We start from the raw sequence: 18,433 nt of genomic DNA, 5'->3' as shown, positions 1-18,433 counted from the left end.
TTGCCTAGAAACAGACAGAGACAATGCAGGACATGATGGGGAATAAATAAACTAACAAGACAACATAACCATTGAAAATTATTTTAAGAAAAAATGTAGAAAAGCAACCATTCCTTGTCATATTGATCTCCAGTTTTGCAGTCCTCTATTTCTTCTACTAGAAGTGTTTATAGCAGTACAAGTTTGGGGTTTTTTTTCCATTTTCAAGTTTATAAATAACTAAGTGGATACATAACTACTTTCGAAGAGTTTAAGTACACTCAGAAGAGTTTGAGAAATTTTCTGTCAAAAAAGCAGAGAACTCTCTCACTTTTATTTCCTCATTTTAAACAATACAATTTACTTACAGAGCCACTAGAGCCTATTAAAGGAGGTAATCACCAAAACCAAACCTACACAACAAAAATATAAAGCATCCTAGCCAAACAAAAGTTAACTGCATTTTTCACCTTTGTAAGAGGAATAACTCAAAATATTCTTGACAAGTTACCTACATACTACACACAGGCAGAGATGAGTAGTCTTCTAGGAATATTGTTAAAGAACCAGCCCTTACTTCAAAAGGTGACCTCAGCAAAACGAATAAGACCACTCAGATGAGTCCGTACTGCCCTTCAGATAAAATTCTGTGGAATCAGTACCAAAGACAAAAGTGATGTATTTCTTGAATTCCCACAATCATATTAAGTTGCAAGAACAAAAGAGCCCTTGTTGTTATAAGAATTAACAATTATTTCTTCATGATTATTAACAATACATTTCACTTCGATTCTGACTTAACAGATTTGTCCACCTGATCCCACTGGCTTAAAATTAAGGGCCTCTGACTGCTAAGAAATTATACAAACAATTATAAATGATCCTCATCCACATATTTTGAAAATAGCTTAAATGAAATAAATATTCAAGTTCATCTGAACTGACATAGGGTGGGTTTTTACATGGGGGATTTAGAGGTTTATTTATAACAAAAAGAAAAACATGGTGGACTTTTAAAAGGTAAGTATCTCCCTTTCAGTTGGCTGACCTACAAAAGGCAGAATTTCTAATTCTCAGCAATTGAAAGGTGAGAGGAAAGGAATGTCAGTTTTTCATCATGATCTCCAAAAACACATTCTAAGTTGAAACTCAGGAGGAGGAGGAGTGTGGGCTTTGCAAAAATACCCCAAAACAAAAAAAAACCTCACACTGTTGTCAAACAGGAAGCAAACACTAATGAAGGAATTTAGCATTACCAGTCTGTGCGGCTGTGTGTCCCACACCTGCCTGCTGGTCCTCTGTTTCATTTTCTTCTACTGTCAGAAAAAGGTAGACAAAACAAAAACAGAACAAAAAAAAAAAAAAAAAAGGATGTTAGGTAGGTAGTTTCAAGCATCTTTACACTAGCTTCAGTTCTGAAGGCCAGTAATGCTTGTACAACACAGCCAAGACAAGCTTGCTGAATACAGGCCCACTGCAAAGCGCAAAAGTGTAGACCAGATCAAAAACAGAATACTTTGCTGTATGGAAGCTATACATCTGAAAACAGAGTGACCAAATAGGTTTCATGGCTTAAAAAACAAACCTAATTTCCTCTGGGACATTTTTCTTCAATCCACTCTACTGTATTCGATTACGCAACTAAATGAGAGAATAATTCTGGGTTTGAAGATTCCACTTGTTCCCTCCACATGGATAAGTGAAAGCCTTCTCCTGGCAGATGGGGGAGATATGTGTGCTAATTCATACGTAAGCCTTAAAAAAAAAAAAAAAATCCTATATTCAGTAGCAAACATCTCAGCAGTGCAGACAGCCTTGCAAAGGAGAACCAACCCCATGCTGTTTTACTATATACACAATGCCAGCATCTTTCCCTTGGCTCACAGCTTTCCAGAGCAGTAGAACTAAAAACAATACAATTCTTGTCAGATTCACTATTCAAAACTTATTGGGCAAGACTGAACCTAACAAGAGCCATTCTGCTGCTACTTTGAAAAATTAGAGAGCTGTGCTGGTACACTCTGATTATGATGCCTAAGTAAGATTGACTCTCCCAAAATAAAAGTTAGGGAAGAGCTAAAAGGCAGAACCACTTCCTTTCTATTCTCCCAAAGACTGAGTTCTTTGAATTTAGAGAACAGAAAAGAATTCATTCTCCCTCCACAGGGGAAAAATCTGAAAGGGGAAAGACTGCACTTTTACATATTTCCAACTCCCAAGAATTCAGACCTCAAAAAATAATCATGAGACTGAGTTAAAAGTCCCAAGTTTTTTTGTTTTTTGTTTTTTTTTTTGGCGGGGGGTGGGGAGGTTCCTGGTTCTTGGGACAACAGAAAACAACGCTCAGGGTCACTCTTTAAATCTAGACATATATCCAAAAGAAGAGACACACATACACACTCCACAGCTACCTCTTTTCCTCTTCCGCCAGTCTCAAGACTGTCATAAACTTTGTGGTTTCTAGAATCTGGGTTTCTAGAAAAAACACCAGTTTTCGTAAGGACACTCTAAGGATACCAGAAACACAAAACAGAGAATACATTAGAAAAAGAGAGTCAAGTATAATCTTTGGAGGACTGTAAACAATCTCTATCCCAGAGTTGTGGCTAGTTAAGCAGACTCTTCTCATCAACAGAGATCTGATAAATTTTCCTAAGACCTGGAATAAGACAAATATTTCACAAAATATGACTTTGTGAGCTGCCTGTTTCACTTGAACATGTATTTTGCAGCCATGAAGTACTTCAGCAGTAGCAATACTGCATGATTTTCTTTGTTATGCTGAAGCAGTCATTCCAGCAGCCCTCGCAGCTAAAGAAAACTGGTCAGACAAAGAAAGCAATAGGAAAAGCTCATGAAAAGGAGAGCTTCAGGGAGCACATGGTCAAACTAAGCTAAATAGAAAGATTTTGCACTAGGGGAGCACAGATCAGTAAGACTCATTAATACAAGAAGAATAATGAATACAACTAGTATACCATTAAAAAAAAAAGATACTGCCATTTTTGACCCCCTCAAAGCCCCCAGTGAAACCTCTGAAGGAGTCTAACGTGACTCCATTTATGCCCATCCCCAGCTTTTGATCTATTTACAAAAAAACAATCTCAAGAACAAACTCTAAAACCAAAAAATCAGTCCAGTTCCACCCCTGAAAAGGAAACTCATCTTGGTCATCAGTATCTGCTAATCAACCACATTAAAGATTGCAGACATATCTATAAATGAAATACCAAGCCATGATGCATGTTTTAAGTCTGAACTCAGTCCAAAAAGGCAATTTAAAAATTCTAACTATTTTTAAGCTCAGGATGGAATTGAGCTGCCCAAACACAAACTTTTCAAGAATTGTTCCCCACATGGGGAAACTTCAAAACCAAGCAGCCATCCACTAAGAAGTAAACAAGAACTGCTTGTTTGAAGTGGATCTGCACTTACAAATACAAGTGTATGCAAATTAAAATGCAAGAGTTTATCTTTCTGCTGTTCTGTACTGAACGACTACTGCCACCAGCTGCAGTACCAGAATCTCTCACTGCTAATGAGCTGTGAGCGCGTACCAAAACGTGGTCAGATTGCACTGCTGACTGAGAGCTACACTGAACATTTTAAAGTCTGAAAATGGAACAAACAAATATGGATACTGCCTAACGAATTGTCTTCATGTGCATTTTTGTAATGCAAAAATGTGCCAGCATATACCTTGTGAAACCGATTATTTAAAACCTCTCCACTATTTAGGGGTCTGAAGATTTGGTAAAAGAGCTGAAGTCTGCAGATGAACAAAGACTGACCGCTATGCCTTTATCACACTAAAAAAAGGAAACAAGCATCGGAGCAGGTAACTTTGTGGTTAGCATCTTTCTAAACTGTTGTTTAAGCTCTTTAAGGATTCTGAGCCACAAAAGAATCAAGTAGGTCACAACAAGCCATGGCATAAAGACTTGCTAATAATATTCAACTAGACTGATGTATTTGTCGGGAATATTAAACCTAATTTAGGGGGAAATAGGAAAAAGGGAAGAAAAAGACCACGCAACAAAATCCCCAGAATAAGGGAAATCTTAGCATTGGTACACTTAATCTACAAAACAGCATTTCATTTTTCATTTGCACTGAGTCAGATCATTCCTCCAACATGGGTATTTGTTACATTAAGTAAGCTACAGCTGGTAGTAACAGAGAAATTCCTTTTAGCACTTTATGCCTTTCCACAACCAGATTATGAAAACTTTGGTGTTTTTTCAGCTATCAGGTCACTGTTAAACTCATCTGACTATAAAAGGTAGTGTGATATTTAGCCAACTTCAACATTAACTTCCCCAAACATTAACTATACCATTTCCTTTCATGAAAGGAAGGCAAAGTTAAACAAAACCTACGTAATTAGATGCTTTACATTTTGCTGACCAGAGAAGTTCCTGTCACACTAGCATGAAATACAACAATACAAGGATGATATGCAGATAAAACAGTGCATGCATGTGCTATTATTATTAATTCAAGCTTCAAAATTACTGATACTCTAGGACTGTAATCGTGCATGAGGGTGTCATCTTCAGTAGCATATTTACCACATCCTAGCATAAGATAAGATAATTTCTAGATAACAAAAGTCATGGAATACTAATAAAAGGAGAGGCCTCCAGAAATAAGAACAATTGCTTATGAAGCCAGACCATGAATAAGCGATGTTATGGCTAAATAGTACCTCTAGATACATTTGAAATAACATTGTCAGGAAAGTAACAATATTCCTTGTCTGTACAATTATGTGTTTTTGACCACAGGTAAACTGTTTTATTAGATGTATAAATATTTCTTGGTTGACTTATCTGCTCCATAGAACAACAAATCGTCAATTCCCTACTACATATTTTCCCAGTGCAACTTTTGAAAAACAAAGCAAACAAGAAATCCAAAAAGTAAAATTTCTAAAAAAGACCCGATCACCACAACTGTAGCACCACACTTCTTGAGAGTGTTTTTTTTAAAGAAAATCTCAACATGGGAAAACAGGATTCCAGCATGTCAATTCTATCTCCCATTATAAGAGCCTGTGGTTTGGACACATACCAGTTTTCAAATTTTTACTGCAGAAATGCATCTCTAAACAGAAGTTGTAGCTGTGCAAAAGGTTAGGATACTTCAGTTTTGGTACAGACAGTCAGTGTCCAAGGCAAACCCTGGTTTCAGTTCAGAGCATCTCTCATGCCCAGGCTGGTGAATGTTAACATTGAGACCAACCCCTGCTTTTAAACAAAAACAACAAAAAATCCAAATAGTACCATGAAGGACAATCCAATGAAGAAAACCTGTGGGAATATTGATATAGAGGTCCTAAAAATAGTTAATCTCTTGACTGCTCTACAGCAGCACCTGCTGACCAATGAAGATTTCACCCCTTTTGCCTAGATTCTTGTCCTGGGACACATGGCGGGCGTATAAAGGAGGGAGATTTTACAAAGTTCGTAAAAAACATATGCAGATTTCCTAACTTGCAAAACCTCATTCATATTCCGCTGACTGACTAGGCTTCCCCTTCACTGAAGAGTTAATCTGTAGCGTTAGCACCCTAAGGAAGAGCACCAGTCATTTCTGGTTTATGCTTGGGAAAAACCTCATATGGAAAAGAAATAGATAAAATTAGAAATGTGAAAAGGGGCATTTTCACTGAAAGGGAATCCTTTTGCAGAACTCTGGCTAAAATTTATGGCTTCAGAGCTATAACAAAATATAATAAAATAAAAGCAAAATATAACTGAAAAAAGTCTATTTTCTTCTAGTCTAGGTGGGTTAATAAATTAAAGCATAAAACAAAAAAACACTGCTCCAAATGTCTGAGCCTTCTTTCAGTTTGTTAAACAAAGCAGGAAAAACCACATATCCCAAAATAAACTATAAAAATAGATTGCTATTGATTTATCCCTTCCTAAAACATATTTCTTGAGAGATGTGAAAATAAACCTAATATAGCAACTAAGATTGTTGGTGATAGCAAGATTACAATATGTATTTTTAACTTGCACTTTGCATTTCCTATAACTCAATACTTAATCTATAAATTGCCATTAGCATACAATTAGTAATTCAATTTAAAGCCATCTTGCACAAAAGCCTTTTTCTTAGGATGGTAACTTTGCCAAGTGCATCTTCTATCTACATGTTTGAATAATACCTGCAGACAAGTAATAGAGACACTAGATGTATTAGCATAATCAATACACAATTTACTGAGTTACCCAGACAGAACAGAAATAAAACCTGTGTGCCATTATTTCAGTACCTACAAATTACTGTAATTTCTGGAAGCATCTTTATACTTTTCCTCTCCTTCCTCCTCATGTCCACATAAAAATCAAGAGGACATTCATACTGCCACCATCTACATGTAGCTATTAAGTATGATTAGATAATCACATAGCAGAAGGCAAATTTAAGGGCCAGTTACAGAAGGTGCCAAGCATCCTCTAACTCTATTAAATTCAACAGATTTTGAAGACATTTCACACTTCGCAATAACATGCTCTGGAAATACATCTCCATAACGGTGCAGTCAGGATACAAAACTGAAATTAAGGAAGTTACAGAGAAGCATTAAATGCAGGAGGATCACATGCTAATGTCTCATCTGCTAAGGCTACACCTTTCCCTGCTTTCTTCTCTCCCTAGGTACTTCTTAGCGTACCACCAGTACTCTAAGAAAGGCTCATCTGTTAAACTCTTCTTGCCAATACATGCAAATGCATGTTTTCACACCCAGCTACGCCACACATGTGAACAGTAGCATGCATGACTCCTGGAAGTCAACAAACATTTCAGGCTGCTTCATAATGTCCTTTAAGACAGCTAGCATTCATAAAAGGTCAGAACCATGAAGAAAGTCTAATTTTCTGAACAGCATCACCCAATACCAATATACATCTATCAGCTATTAGCCAGAAACTTGATTACTAGTTTGACTCCCAAATGTGTATGCACCCAATGAGTTTAGTGTGAGAAGAGCTGGGAAAGAAATACAACTGCAAATTAGCATTTCAAACATCTACATTCTAAAACTCTATTGAAAATTAGCCCTGTGTATAAACCCTATTAATCATATACATGAATATTTGTGTTTCTGATTTGTTTTCCTTTGTGCTGTGACATACCCCCCCCTTTTTTTTTTGTTTTACACACTGCATTGTAGCAGTATTTTCTTAAAGTAATACTTGGAAATCTTGTTGATTATGTTGATTATTTGCCTTAGAAGATTCTTATTATATAAAGCATTTTTCCAGCATTTGCTTTTTCAAGAAGACAAAACCCCTCATAGCATTCATGTTTTTTACTCCTCTCTTTAGTTTATTCCAACACTGAGCTTGGTTTCCCCCCCCGCTAATGTTATTCTTGTAGAAAGACTGAATTAGGAGCTCCCAATTAGACTGTAGTGGTTGGAAAATATTATTCTTATGCTAAAATAGAAGTATTTTCCTAGGCAGCACATAAACATAAAAGTAATAAATATACTTAATTGGAAGAAAATTATGCTTAAGGAATCCTTTGGATATTCTTTCAACCCCTGATATCATGGATGACAGTATCCAAATGTGACAGCCCAAAGATGTCCAACTTTACACAACACTGTGCAGAAAAGGCAGAAGACTCTCCTTCCTGCAACAGAGGGAGAATTCTTCTGAATCCCCAAGGCTGGGGATGGGGGATATTGTTTTCTGGATAGCTGAACCAATAGATGAATTAACCCTGCTCAGAATGCTAATCTGTCTCCCTAATCATTATCTTGTGACAAGCTTAGGACACATCTACATATTTTGATTGTTTAAAATAAACTAATAATGGCAATGTTTTACGAAGTACTTTTCTCCAAAGAATCTCAAAGCTTTTTATAAACCTCAAGCAAGTTCTAGACATCCCTAAGATTCTCTATTATGCAATCCAATAAATAATAATGGTCCTCTGGGTCAAATTCAGGACCATGGTGAGACTCAGCAAAGCAGGAGGGAGTCACTCTGGGAGTCAAATCTTAGTCCTGGGATCAGGACTTTTAGCTATCCTCCCTGTCTCTAAGTGAGTACCCTGTTTCCAAGTGAGCACCCCGTCTCCATTTTTGACAATGTCACCATGGACATCCAGTCCATTTGAGGAAAAAGTCAGGAGGCTAAGATAAATTTTAAGCCTAATTACCAAATCCAGTACTCAACAGGAGCACTTTCAGAGTACAGATTCCTCCCAAAACATTGAAGATCTGTATCAACTAAGCTCCCTCAGAGGTACATAACCAAGAATTTCTGCTATTCCTACAGACTTGTTTTTTTTTCAATTATGCTTAGAAAATAGGAAATTAATTAAACATTGTCCACAAAAACCTGAGCTCAGCAAGAGAGAGCAATTTGAATCAATCTGATATATGGATCACAGAATCTCCAGACAACCAATGTTTTTAAACCCTCACATCTGAAGACAGGAGATGTAAGGAAGGGATATAAGGACCTACAGTGAAGGCTACTGTAGATGTCTACTACCTCTGAAAGTTAAGCCATTTATTTATGTGCTTAAAATGAGGTGCTTAATTTTAGGAGTTGGGGACATTTGACACCATTCCAATGCCAAAATAAAAATATGGCTTCATTCCTTGGCTCTATTACCTAATGACACACATTTACCTCAGTCAAAAACACCTCCTTTCAATTAAAATTATCCTTGGTTTACCAGAGAGCTGTATCTACTGTGTACCATGGTTTTATACATTTCTTCTTGATCCCTCAAACTCTCTTCTCTGTTCTAGATGACTTTCTGTCTAGAACAACACTCAACATGATCTGTTGACCTAACGACAAAGGAGCTCAAGAGCCCAAAAACTAGCGAAGTGATCCTGCATCCAAGTTGTCAGAAGTTCTGCTCAGACGCCACTCAGCTCAGGTAACACCTGTGGTTTTATCACCCAGGCTTTCTCGGTGCTGTGCAGCTCAATGCTGAAATCAATCCAAGACCACTGCAGCTGGCTAGTAAAAGACTAAACATCCTCCTGCCTGCCCTGGCTTTGGATTCAGTTTTACAGCTGTTCTTCAGAGCTTTCATACCCTCGCCTGGTCATTACAGTATACTAGCAGAAAATGTGTATGTTGAAATACATCTTTCTTTCCACTTCTTGCCCATATCCACTGGTTAGATCACTCACCCAGGATGTGGGTGGCACAAGCTCAACATTTTCTCTATCAGGAGGATTTGTACTGGTGTCATGGGTTTCCTAGGAAAGAGTACCTTCCCTCAGACTTGAGGCACACTCATTCATTGCTGCTGAAGCTGTCCTACCTCACCTACAATATTCATTAAGCTAGAAAGATGGAGAATTAGCATGACACCATATCCTTGTGGTTAGGACACTCACCTGGGAAGAGGCAAACCTGGATTTCAGTTCTAGTTTCAGTGAAATAATTCATCAAGAAATAGATTACATTAAATACTTAGCAGACCAGAACCCAGGTCTCCCCTTTCTCCACTGGTACTAAAACCATTAGCGCCACGAGTCTTGTGTGTGAGCATGCTTTCTCACTCTCTTGCCCAGCGAACACTTAAGTATACTTTTGAAGAGTGGAACATCATCTGCAAAAGTAAAAAGGGCCACACACTCTCACCATAATATGCTGCTGTAGTAGTGACTGACGTACTTCCCTGTGAGATATGGGTTCAAATATCCTTAGACAGAGCAGAGAACAGAACCCCTATCTCTCACATCCTAGCAGAGCAAACTAACTTTGGGAGAGGAACAGCAGCACCACGACCCTTTAAATCCTTTCACTGGGGAGGAAAGGACCTCCCACCTATCTCCAAAAGCAGCATCAGACTGGTGACAGCTGACTATAAGATACCCTATTGCACAAAGTTAGGTACCTATGTCTAGAACACAGGAGGAGCTAAGACACATTATTCTTCACAAGTATTTCATACTGTGTTCTTGAGGTAGTTCCTACTCAACAGTCGCATTCATAAACGCCTAACCTACCCATGAATTATATGAAGAAATGAAGCACCAAATGCAAGATCATTATTCTGCTAGGCAACCAGCCACCTGAAGATCAAGCACTGCAATACTCATGCCCTGCAACACACGAGCCCTTTTCTGGACCTAGCTTTCTGAGCTTTCGGCCCCTCCTTCCTTGATTTATATTTGTATTTGACTGGTAAGTCTTCTACTCAACAGTTTCACTAGAAATCACAAAATCTTTTCCTATGCTCTAGCTCTTTATAACCATATAATCCAATCCCTTCCCAGCAGTTACGCGCACAGGCCAGTAGTACTCCCTTTCCTCCACCCATCTTCAGAGTGAAAAACGTTACATCAGGCATGCATCTTGACATCCTGTTGTCCTGGAACCAGTGAATCAGAAAGTTCCTTCCTTGCAATTCTATTGTTTGGAGGTGGAGAATAATTAACTCCCCCCTTCCCCTCCCCCTTCCTACTGCCACTATCAAAGTTAGAAATTCTATTGACTCGGGGGAAAAAAAAAAAAAAAAAAAGGCCATCATAATTCAGTGCCAGAGAAAGTTTTGTTGACCAAAGCACAGCCTAGGCTTCCCAAGGACATTGCCTCACAACATCACATCATCTGGTCCAGCAACACAGTAGTTCTTTTGGTTTTATTTTTAAAGTTCCTTTCAAGAAGTTAATGAGTCAATAATAGAAGTTGAACTTGATAGGTTACCAAAAGACATGAAGAACGAAAAAAATCAAACTTAAAAATCAATTATCTGAGATTCATAATCTGAAATATCTTTTCCCAGCAAAATAAAACCTAATAATAGTGCATAACAAGCTTCAAGGATTATATACAAAAGCCATCTATTGTGAAGTTAACCAGGACATTTAAACTTAAAGCAACTTTGCTTCCTGCGCTTGTGTGGAACTGTGTCTGTATGAGAAACTTGGAGTGGTATTTTGTGCTCCCTTTTGGTAAGGAGGACAAAATTCCTATTCCAGGCTATTATCTTGCATAAGTAAGCTCTCTGAAAACAGGGTTCGGGAAGAAGGGAAAATGCTGATACTCTCACTATCACCATGTTGTTCATTTGTCTTTAGGGCATGAAGGTGTCTGCCTCAGTCATGAACGAGGCTGTCTGACTAATACCTAGTACTTCCAAATTTATAAGAAAGTTAACTAGTTCCTGATACTTGATTTTTAAAGAATCACAGAAGGCCCCTATCACATTAATGAAAAGAAGGGGGGAAGAAAAGTTACTATGTCAACAGATATGTAAGTGACTTTAAAAAGAGTTTGAAGGACTAAAAATCATAACCTTAAAAATAAACATTGTACGTAATTGTATCTATATTAAAAATGAAAGTATCAGATAAATCAATTACTCAGAAAGCACCTCTCTGGCTTGCTCCCATGATGGAAAAGACCAAAAAAACCCCAAACGAAACACATTCTCCCCAGAATCCAAAATTCAATTGGCCATGATGAATAAGTAACAATCCTACAATCCTTTTGAGTACACATTATACAGATTCAAGTGTACAAAGAAAAGTTGCTGTATATGATGCACAGGATCGCTCTAGCTAAAGGAAAATCTACAAGACTGAAACACACACATACTAGAAGAACACAGATAAAATAGACTAAATATAGAAAAAAAAGAGGGGGGAAAAACCCTAGTAACTATGCAGTATAGTGAAAAAAAGTGTTTGAAACTAAAGGAACATGAAGGTGGAAAAAAGAAGTGTAACCAGCGTTAACTAATATTCTAAATACTGGAGGACAGTGGTCCTGCTTTAAATGTCTTTCCATTGGAACAGGGGAATTTTTAGCAGTCTCACTGACATGAACAGAACAGAAAGAAGAATTTTTGTGAAGTAGAAAGGCTGAATGAAAGCGTTAATTATAATGTGTTGTGATACCCCCAAGATCAGCCCTATCTTTTTTGCTACAGTATAGTCCCTAGGCATATGACTAACTACTCCTTGATCATTATCCTGGCTAAAACTAAAGCTACTGAAATTTAGGAGGATCACATCCAACAGAATTTCTTTCATCTCTAATAACTGCTAATCTAGCATAATTACTCATACTTGAGGTGAAATATAGTGCATGCTAAAAACCCAAGTTGTCTAAAATTAAAGTTAAAACAAAAACAAACATTACTAGCTCTCTTGGTTTTCACACATTCATCTTTTGTCAGAATCTAAGCCAAGTCTTGCATAATGATTTAGAAGTATTTAAAAGCTTCCCTTGCACTATCTGGCTATTACAAAGAGAGCAACTTAGAAACTTTAGTGCTTTGTAGTAACAACATTGCAAAATATATTTGGAAGCAGACAGGTACATTTTCACAACACCAAATAACACACGCCCAGTTCTTCCTAGAGTTACATGTTGTCCCTTTAGGGAAAAAATATGTACATACATATATATTACATGGTTCTGAATTAACTGAAATACTGCTTTTACCAACCCCGAACTGGGATTGATTTTGACCTCAGACAGCTCCACAGGAACCAACAGAAACCTTAAAATACATCTGGGAAAAGATGTTAAGAGGTCTGTCCTAAATAAGGTATCAGTATTTATACTATATTTTAGTCAATTTACAAAGTCAGCCCCAACTAGCTTATTTTCAGTTTTACAGAGAAAAACACTGAATTTATATGGTTTGCATAAAATGCTAAGAGTTCTTCTAGATCCTTTCTCATTTACAGATATTTAAGAGAAAGACTTTTCAGAATGTGTGAGTTTCTAAATACTGAATCATGTGTTTCATAACAAAGAAATGAGAGCTATTAAACCAGTTGTATGCTGGACAGAATGAATTACAGAGCAATATAAAGCCTTTCAAGACATCTTAGATCATGGTGGATAACATTATCCTACACACCTTAGGAAAGTGCCTCCATACTGACAGCTTCCCTTGTTACACAAGTTAACAGCAACTAGGGAAAGTTAACAGCAACTAGGGAAAACCAAACCAAATCAAACCAAACACATAGTAATTTTAAACCTCTTAATATATCTTTGCCACTAAGATTTTACCTGTATGAAAACTAGCAGTTCAACCAGTAACTGTTTAAATCTACAATGCTCACTCCTAATAGTACCTGCCCTTAGGAAATAGATGGTGATGGTCAATAAAACTCACGCTGGCCCCAAAAGCGAAAGGGTAGCATTACTGCAACCCTAAAGCTAATCAAGTCGGTCAATACCATTACCCATTGCCAGTGTCAATGAAAATTACTAAAGGTTAGGGACATTTTTGTTGTTATGTTTTTTTTTTTTTTAATGTGTAAAGGAGCAGGGGCATGTCAGAAAAAGAACACTATAAATACCCTGCATTATAAAAAGATGCTAATCTTAAATTCTCTTTGTAATTTGTTTTTTTTCATGTATGCTTTTATGTTCAATATCTTAATTTTTACCCTTTTTTGGATGGCCAAATGCAAGCCAGCAATCCACTCATGCATCAAGCAGATGTTTTTGCTTTTCAGGCCAAATGGAATCTTATGAATTTTTTGTTCCCTCCCTATAAGATGATGATGCCAAAATAACAGAGTTCCTGAAACCAGTCCGTTCAGAAAAAATTCTTTGGACCAGTCACACTGGAACTTTAAGTCAAGTTCACAGAAATTATGCCAATACTAATTGCTGTTTTTGTTTATGCTGGATTGATTATAGTCTAATCAGCAGACAATCTAACGACTTTAGAGTCTAGTCCATGTAATTCAGAGGCCGGGAAGGGCTGGGGGCTGAGAATAAACATTCAACTAGTTGACAGATGCACAGAAATGTAAAGGCTACTGTTTGAAGGGGATCTGAATGTCAATTTTTCTCTGAACTGTCATTGCTATTAAGTTAGTTTTTTGTTTTAATCCACTACTAGTCTACCTTTCATAGAACTACACCATACCATCTGCATCTCTGTACGAGAAACATCCTTTAGCTTTAAATTTATGATGAGAAAACAAGTCACATTAAAACACAGCTACATTTACTCAGTCCACCAACACTCTTGCATAAATTGAGTTGCAGTTAAAATTCAGCCACGACGGAATGGGTACTTAGGTTTCCTTAAAAAGAGGGCACAACTTTAAGAAATGCTCTGGGCTTGCCAAATATTTCAAATCAAGTCTGTTTTAAGCAGAACACAGATATGCAGTACAGTAGATAAATTTTTCCTTCTCATCTTTCTAGGAACTAAACATTCAGTAATTTTATTACCACAGGCAAATGCAGGACACAAAATTCCAGCAAACAAAAATTTACTTGGAAGCAACACCAAAATCAGAAAGTTTAAAAAAAGGTTACTTTCAGAGATCAGTGTGTCTATTAAATGTGTGGGGCTATGCTACGCTCTTTGTGATGGCTTATCTAACACCTACGATTTCAGTGATTTTTCATGAGTGACTTTAACATAATGAATATAACCTGACTTTAGTTTAGAGAAATGTAGGTTTAAAATTTAGTAGGACTGCATTTTCATTCAGATCTGTATAAAGAATATCTGCTTTTCTTCACAAGCGACTCTACTTTCATAACTTTGATTTGTTTCTAAATGAATAACTTCTCATCAAAAGCCATTAGTAAGGGCAAAAGAAAATCCTCAAGCCCTCCCAAAACTAAAAACCCATAAACCAAAAAAGGGTGTGTGTGTGTGTGTGTGTGGGGGGGGTGTTAGTAACCTAAGTGTGATATCTACAAAGCATGCCAAGACACAAAAAGGGTTTGCTATTCAAATAGCCAAGTTAAACAAGATGCAAATGAGCTGCTCTTCCCCCCTCCCTTTGCTTTCTCATCTCAGGGGGTCTCCAGTATGGTTTTACTTAGGGAATGGTGTTGCCCTTAGGTATTCCAGGTTAAGAGAGTCATACCAATTGCCGTTCTTCAACGTCCTTCATTTGCAGAGTGGCTCTTTGGGGGCTTTAAATATGGGTATCATATCTCTGACTTATCTTCCTCCACCTGCTTTTCTCCCGTTCCCCCTCCTCTCCGCCAAATGTATGTATTAGGCAGTTTTGATCAGATAAATGACATATAATAGAGATTTTTTGCAGAAACTAGCCAAGGAAATGGAATAAATTAATGAGCAAAATGAAATATAGGTCAGGACCGATGAGTCTGACGCAACTGATCCTTCCTCTACCTAAAAGAACCTGGCAGTTGAACTTTTCTTCCTCCTTCCTAAAGCCATGTAAAATATTCAAATTAAAATGTTAAAAAAAGTAATTTTCTTTCTTTCAGTCTTTTTTTTTGCCACAGCCCTGTAGAATATTCTTAGGAAACAGTGCTTTTCACAGACAGTAATTAGGATTTTATTTTTTCTTGGATAGATGTTTTTATTATTTTTAAATTGTAGACGGCGTATCTAACGTTGGCCGTGCCTTTTTTCTTTCCTAAGTCCAAACCTGAGATGTAATCATCAGCAAGAGCTGGGGGACAGTCAGACCAAAGTTGGCAGCAAACCAAAGCAGGAGAAAAAAAGAGCAAAAAAGAAAAAGGAAAGAAATGTAAACAGAAGCCAGGGTAATTCAAAAGAAGTATATTTTCAAAAAATAGATGAAATTTAGTCATTAGCGACTTCTTAACACCCACTATTTCAGATGAACATTAGTTTCATGCGTTCAATATAAAAAAATTCAATTGTCATTTTGTTTTAATGTATTTACCTGCCTTGTATCACTATTCCCCAAAGATATAAGTTTCAAATTAAGTTATCAAAAGTGACAGACATATCAAAAATATCTCTTATATCTTCCCCCCAGAAAGGGTTGCTAAGTACATGACAAATTGGAAATGTAATGTGTAACTCCATATTTTATTTAGATGTGAAACAGCACTCATGAGTTTAAAAACTCATTTACATAAATTCAAAGAATAGTTTTTCAGAGAAGCAATTTGAAATACTGTTTATTTTTAAACTGTAGAACTATATTTTGTACCGACTTAATCAGTAATACTTCAGAAAAAAGGAATTTAAGTAAATGTTGCATTTTAGTCACAGTTGAAAATCTTGCAACACTACTTATAGCTTTTGTTTCTTCACTAAAAATGAAGATGTAATATCTGATGGGAAGACTCTTATCAATGAATTTAAATGCTATGTCTCTACAAGTATCTTTATACTTCTCAGACGATTCATATTGTTAGCCCTTTCGGAAATCTTACAATCAAGCTGTTTCAGAATTTACTATTAATCCACTCAAAAATGGACATGATTCAAGAAAAATAAAATAGGGAAAATCAAGAGGATATTTGAATAAAGGCCACCAAGAATGATAATCTACTCCCCAAAGGTAATTACTGCAGCAATAATTACAGATGATGATTGATCTACTACCTGCTTTTAGTTGAAAAATAGTAAATAAGATACTGTAAAGAAATGTGTTTCATCTCTATCCTGAACATTAAGCAGTTTTCTTACATCAGTAGTTTATTGTCAGCAAATCCAAGCTACTCCATCTGAATCGTACAATGTTGCTGTTTTCCCGTTTTAGGGACTCTTAAGCTACTGGTACAGAAGGAAGGGTAAGCCCATACCTACACGTAAAATGGAAGCTGTATCTTTTGTTTTAAATTAAGTGTGATGTTTACAGGAAGATATTTGAAACAAACCTTTCTGTAATGCCTCTAACAAATAACTATGAGCAAAACATTCCTAATGTCTAACAGAAGAACAATATACTGTTTGCCAATTAATTCTGCGCATTTGTTCATCTGCACTTAAATATTTGGAGGTCTAAGACTACCCTTCAGTTAAAGTTTCCCAGCATCTTTTTGCAAATATGGCTAATTGTCGCTCTCCTACTGGCTCTGAAACTCCTATGTGCATGTAAATAAATCCTCCCTGGGAAGCTCAGAATATAAATGTGTGCACAATCAACAGAACTCTCATTGTGGTATCATTTTTAAAAGGTAAGTGAAGAGCAGCACGTTTGTTCTTCACGAGATGCCAAACAAAAGCACTACTAAACTGCACAAACTTCAGTAAACTAGATACAGACTACAGCAGCAGGTAAAGCAGTAAATTCAAGGCACCCTTTATTCCCTTTTAAAATATCTGGAGAGTTAAAAAAAAAAAAAAAAAAAAAAAAGCCTGCTCTAAAGCTCACTGAAGTCAACAGGAAGACTTTGAAAAGGGAACTCCTGGAAAGAGTTGCTTTAAGCGAATGAAACGCAATTTTGCCAGGTCCTCATGTACAAGTCCATAAAAGCAGACCCAGCTCCTGCTTTCTAACTACGAAATTACACTGGTTTCTAGGCACTTAACTCCTGATTTACAGTAGCCTAGCAGAGAAGAAAATAAGGCCTGCTGCAAGTCACGAAACTGTTCAAAATTGCATGCCCATCTCGAGGCTCGCCCAGGCACTCGCAGCCCTCCAGACTTCAAAAGTTACCATCAGTTTAACAGGCCTTTCTCCCTCAGCCCCCTTCCCCCCCCCCAAAAAAAAAAAAAGAAAAGAAGATAACTAATATATATTCTGACCTGACGTAACTTATGCTTTACTCAACTTCACTGCAATGTGCGGACCGACCCAGAACGAATACATACATCCCGGGGAAGATGTTTATTTGAGGTGACAGCCACCCTCAGCCTCCTTCCCCGCGCGCAGGCGGGGAGCGGCCCGTGCCCGCGCGCCGCTCCGGCGGACACCGAGGCCAACGGCTCCCCGCGCGGAGGGGCGACCAACGGCTCCCCGCGCGCGCGGCGGTGGGGGGTGGGGGCGAGGCCCCGCGCCGCGGCGGGCGGAGGGGCGGCCGCGCGGAGCGGAGGGAGGGGGCGCCCCGGGCCGGGACGCCGCCGTGCCCCGCCGCAGCCTCACAAGCCGCCCTTTGTCCTCCTGCGGGGCCGCGGCTCCCCCTCTCCGCCTCGGCTCTGCGTCGCGTCCCCGCTACTTGGGGCTCCGCGCTGCGGCCCCCTCCCCCGCCCGCCATGCCTGCGCTCGCCCCCCGGGCTGGCCCTCGCACATGCCCCCGCGGCGGCGGCGGGGCCAGGGGCCGCTTCACGTGATGGCCGGCGCCACATTCCTGCACAGCCCCGGCGGCGGCCCCGCGCCGCCCGCCCCACCCCCGCCCGCGCTCCGCGGGCCGGGAACGGGGTCGAGGCCGGCGGCGCGCACAGCCCGAAACTTCCCTCGCCCGCCGCGGCCGCGCGGAGCCGGCCCTCCGCGGCAGCGCGGGGGAGGGGAGCGGGGGCGCCCGCAACTTTCCCTCGCTCGCTCTCTTTTTTTTTTTCTTTCTTTTTTCTTTCCCCTCCTTAAAATCACTTCTTGGAGCGGGGCGGCTCCGCCGCTGCCCGGCCGCCCTGGCGCGGGGCTGCGCGCCGCCGCGGGCTGTCACCGCGCTGCCCGGCGGCAACTTTTCCACCGCGCTCCAAGTGCGGCGAGTTTGGGTCGCGCCGGCCATTTCGGGTTGGGGGGGGGGCTGCCCTCCTCCCTCCCCCTTTATTTTTTTTAAAACGGCGAGGACGG

General features: G+C 39.0%; 1 protein-coding gene across 5 annotated transcripts in view; it reads right to left on the bottom strand.

Moving 5' to 3' along the window:
- Positions 1-18,433, bottom strand: part of ZNF521 (zinc finger protein 521) — a 233,195-nt gene that overhangs the window by 213,429 nt on the left and 1,333 nt on the right. The window lies entirely within an intron of this gene.

This window comes from Apteryx mantelli, chromosome 2, assembly GCF_036417845.1.
Source record: "Apteryx mantelli isolate bAptMan1 chromosome 2, bAptMan1.hap1, whole genome shotgun sequence".
In the NCBI taxonomy this organism is placed as follows: domain Eukaryota; kingdom Metazoa; phylum Chordata; class Aves; order Apterygiformes; family Apterygidae; genus Apteryx; species Apteryx mantelli.
The sequence above is the reverse complement of the archived record's forward strand: the minus strand, read 5'-3'. Positions and strand labels throughout refer to the sequence as shown.